Below are 5331 nucleotides of genomic sequence, written 5' to 3'. Positions count from 1 at the left end.
CCCTACTTTATTATCAGTTATTGCTGTTGATCTCTGACAGGGACTCGTTTATACACTCAGCTCTACTATAAGCATGGACGCATAGGGAACACGTACTGTGTACAGGGTTCGCTGCTGCCCGCGGTTCCAGGCGCACCCGGGGTCGTGAAGTGTATGCCCGGCGGATAAGGGTGCACTGTTGTGCTTAGAGGACGAAAGGCGGAGACCGATGCCGGCCATCACTCAGTTCCCAGAGAGCTCGCTGCTGGAGCCATGTTGTGAGTCTTTGCTCCAAATCTTTGCCTTTTGTTCAGACAGCGAGTGAACAGTCTCCTTCCTCTTTACACACCCCCCCCCCCCCCCTCCGTGGAGCACAAAGGTGAAGTTAATTGGAGGGAAAGGAATGTTTGATTTCTTTTGTCACCTCCCAGCCAGCCACACATCCGTTAACCCCAGCAGTAGATTGTATTAAGCCTTTTATTTTTCGTCGGATCTTTAAATTCCTTAGAGTCTGTAGAACCCGCTTTTATTTTGCGAGAACGGAGATGATGCTTTTCTTCCCTCGGCGTCCTCAGCTCCTCACAGGTTGTCCGCAGCAGCGCTCTCTGTGGCCCCTGCCCTTGCTCTTTGTCCAGCTTGAAACTCATTTCGCGGACCTGGGTCCCTGTTACACCTTCCTTGTCTCTCTGTGACTTCAGTTCCCTCTGAACAGTGTGAGTTTCACCTTTTTCAGCGTGACAACGATGCTCTGAGCTCAGTGATGGCGAACCTATGACACGCGTGTCAGAGGTGACACGCGAACTCATTGTTTTGGTTGATTTTTCTTCGTTAAATGGCATTTAAATATATAAAATAAATATCAAAAATAGAAGTCTTTGTTTTACTATGGTTGCAAATATCAAAAAATTTCTATATGTGACGCGGCACCAGAGTTAAGTTAGGGTTTTTCAAAATGCTGACACGCCGAGCTCAAAAGGTTCGCCATCACTGTCTTAGAGCGGACAGAAGTAAAACAGGGGGCACATTTGTTCTTGTGGTTCGTTAGTATTAAATCTTCTCTCCCCCAAAGATTTAATGCAGCATATATCATAACCTAAACAGAGCAAGCAACAAAGAGTTAAAAATGAAAACACTATGGTGAACATTGTCTCCCCCTCCAACCCCAGTACCTCAATGAAAAATAGTCATCATTAGCTAATTAAAATATTCACTTCATCTTGGGTCTTAACTTCTGACTTATGAGTCATGGCTCTTAATAAGCCACCCTTAAGCTGTGCGTTTTTAGGCTTCCCATTGCACTGAACAGTACTGCCCCACCTTTACTTTAAAATGTTTTCAAGGCCTGCCACTGACCCGTTTATTTTGAATGGTGATTGGGTGAATAGGAATTGCAAATCATTAGACCTTTATTATATCCAACGGTGGGCTTTGGAATAGCAAAGACTGCATCTTACCCACTTAAACACTTAAATGACCTTCAGCAAGCAGATCAACGTCTTTGAACTTAGTTTTCTACTCTATAAACGAGTGAGTTGTAATGATTAACTGTAATAATGTCTGAAAGCCTGAATAAGGTGACTGACAGATGAAGGAAATCTGTAAAGTTTCCCTCTCCTTTGAATGAATTGTGCCATCAATTCTATATTAAAGCAATCAATTTTGAAACATTATGGAAAGTTTATTTTTACAGATTTTTATTAGAGGAAATTCATTAATCAGGATTCTGAATACTTGAAAAAACAAACAAACAACCCATTAGGACTTCAAGCTCTCAAGATGTATTTCCAAATCTTTTCCTAATAAGACTCATTTTTCAAAGTTTATAATGACTGATATCAATACTGTACAATTTGTCAGAGAGCCTTTAAACATTTTTTAAATAAAATTCAACTTGTGGAAGTAAAAATTTTAAAACCTAGTTTTCTCTTAAGCTTTTAAGTTCAACTTATAAATCTCTGGTTCTATTTATAACCCTAGTATTAAACAATAGTTTTTAAGAGACATTTTTATAAAGTTACTTAAGTTTTGCTGAGAGAGGGAGGGAGAGAAAGAAAATTCATGGACATGGAGAATAGTGTGGGGATTGTGGGGAAGGAGGTGGGATGAGGGGAGGTGGAGGAGGGTATAAGGGAGAATAATTGGTGATGGAAAGAGACTTGATTTGGGGTGGTTAAACACACAATACAGTGTACAGATGATGTGTTGTGGAATTGTGCATCTGAAACCTGTATAATTTTGTTAACCAGTGTCACCCCAATAAATTCAATAAAAAGGAAATAAAAGCAAAAGCATACAAACAAATAGAGAAGTGGACAAGAACTAGAATAGACACTTCACAACAAAGAATATGAATATGGATAATAAAAACACAAAAAGGTACTCAACCTCATTATTCATCTGGGAAATGAAAATTAAAACCACATGATACTCTGCCAGAAAGCCTATTAATCAATATGCACCCCTCATAACCAATTCATACATCAAAGGCTCATATAATTAAGGAATAGTTTTAATTGCCAGCTCTATACAAACTACCATACTTCATCCTAAGAAATTTTCTCAGATGATGGGGAGTAGAGATGGGTTCTAATCTCTCTCATTCTTATAAGTCAGGCTGGAGGGAAAATTCTTTTAATTGTCTGTCACTTTGCTTTCATTATTGAATGAGAAGTACCCATGTACTTAACACAAAATAAGACTCTTTTGAGAACTGAGTAGAAAAACTAGATGAAAAATCAATCAATATTTTTTAGTTTTTAAAAAATTGCGGATAAAAACCCAATTCAAACTAGGTTAAGTAAAAGGAGGGATTTATTGGAAGAATACTGGGGTAGTCATGGGAAAAGCAAGCCATGCAAATGAGAAAGGTGCCATTGAACCTTAGGAAGTAACAGCTAGAAACAGTGACTAGAACATAAGCAAATCTCAGTTTCTGCCTCCCATCTCTGATTTTCTCTGAGTTTTCATCCTTTTCTCTTGTCATAGACTGGTTTTTTCCACCAAGACAAATGTCATATCGTCTTATATTTATATTATAAATATAAGTAGGCTATAAAATCATAAGGGTAGAGAACTCATTTATATTATCTGTGGCTGTATCTTTAGCACTTGACATCTGGCATGCATAACTGGCTCAATAAGCATGTTTCAATAAACCATTGTTGAATAAGTGAAGGCATAAACAAAAGAACAGGGAATAAGTACATTTTAAGAGCTATAGTAGCCTGGAGAAGGCTATAGTAATGGTACACTATATAGAGAGTTTGAGAGTTTCTTGAATAATTCTTATAGCCAATTTAAAACTCTTGCTATGTTTGGCACTGTGCCCAAAACTTCACTTACATCATTTTACTTAATCTCTGTAGGTTGGTTTTTAGAATTCCCATTTTATGTCTGATGAAGTTTAAGTAGCAATCCAATGGTTGCACTCTAGGTACACAGAGTAGCAGGGTTTAAAACTCAATACCTAACGCTCATTCCTGTGTTATTAGCCATTACCCTGCATTGATTCCATCGTTAGCAGCTCCAAGGACGAGAAAAGAATGGACTACCTTGGTCTTCCAGCCCTTGAAGTCTATTTACAACTTATTTCTCAGGAGGGAAGGAAACCTTCCTGATGTCATTAATATATTGGCCTTGTAGGTTCTTTGGGAACTGAATAAGTGGGTAAATTCTTATTCTTCCTGGTAGTGAATTAAAATGTGAAAAATAAAATTAGCAGTTATAGTTTAACCATGAGGGAGAGAAAGAATAGTTATAATCTGATTAATCATTTGCTGAAGCTTGTTGAAATTCAGTAGTTTAAATTATGTAGAATGAAAAATTTAAATTTGATAATTATTTTCATTCTCTGGTTTTATTATGGGCCTGAGTGAAAATTTCCAGAATCTAGTGATTTATCAGTACAAAATGTTTCTTAATTTAGAAACAATGCCATAATTACCTAAGTTTTTTCATTTGTTCTATTCTCAGAGTTCATGTTTACGTATAACAAGCTCGCAGGTGACACCCAATTCTCAGAAATTTTTGCAATTCTACTTTTGGTTTATTCTGATGGCAAATTTGTCTTTGGTAACTTCTCTAGAAGGCAACTTTCTTATATTTCCCTCTGTTCTTTATTTTCATTCTATATTAAAGAATTCAAAACATGTGTAAGTGAACATTTAGCCCGTCATTCAGATGGTCTTTTATTTATTTATTTGGTGCTGGGTAAAGCCAGCCCTAGAATGAAATAGACCTATGATCCTGTCATTCAGAGTGACATGCTATTATATGAATATGAAGGCTAAAGATAGGCATGTGAAACTGACTCTCACTTATGCATTAATATTTTTAACTGTGATCATTTTTTGATCTTGTAATTATGAATCACAGAGTTGGATTTTTTGAGTGTAATTTACTAGAGCCATAAATTCTTGATGAAATTTCAGTAAGCATGTCAGCCTCTTTGATTAATCAGTTTGTTCATGTCAGTGCTAAGCATGTGAAAAAAATCACATTTATCTCTTTTCTTGTCCTGTGTTACATATAAGTTCATAAACTTCAAGACAAAAAGACTCATTCTTTCCATTTCTTTTACACTGTGTTTCACAGTGCCCCCAGCAGTGCTTTAGCACCCAAAGAACACTTGATGACTGTGTAATTGACACTTCTCTCTTTGGGGTATAGCTTTCTTTGGAGAAATAATGTAGGAGTTTCAGTGTCATGCTCTATGTGGAATGCTAGTCCATATGCCTCCAGAAGCTGCTGGTGGCTGAGGACAGATTCCATTTGACTTGGCAGTAATTTCCTTTTTCTTCATTTCCCACAATCGATCTATTAACAGGTCGGGTTAGCTCTGCCTTTAATGTTTCTCAATGCTTTCCATCTCTATAATATTAACCCAGACCAGGACATCTTTTCAGGTTTATGTACAAGCAAACCCCTCCCCTTTTTAAAATTGATTTTTAGAGAGAAAGGAAGGGAGAGGAAGAGAGGAAAGAGAAACATCAATATGAGAGCAGAACATCCATTGGCTGCCTCCTGCACACCCACTACTGGGAATTGAGCCTGCAATCTGGGCATGTGCCCTGACCCAGAATTGAACAGGCAACCCTTCGGGTGCACGGGAAGTCCAACCAATGAACCACACAAGGGTATGTACTGTGGCTGCAGGCTCCTCCCCTGCCCGGGCCCTGGTCAGGGCGAGTGCAGGAGGCAACCAATCAGATGTGTTTCTCTCACATTGATGTTTCTTTCTGTCTTTCCCTTTCTCTTCCACTCTCTCTAAAAATCAATGGAAAAATATTCTCAGATGAGGATTAAAAAAAATATTCTTCATAATGCTGTAAAAAAATTAGGGGATAGAAGCCT

The sequence above is a fragment of the Myotis myotis genome, unplaced genomic scaffold (genome assembly GCF_014108235.1).
Source record: "Myotis myotis isolate mMyoMyo1 unplaced genomic scaffold, mMyoMyo1.p scaffold_m19_p_15, whole genome shotgun sequence".
In the NCBI taxonomy this organism is placed as follows: Eukaryota; Metazoa; Chordata; class Mammalia; order Chiroptera; family Vespertilionidae; genus Myotis; species Myotis myotis.
Note: the sequence above shows the minus strand (reverse complement) of the source record.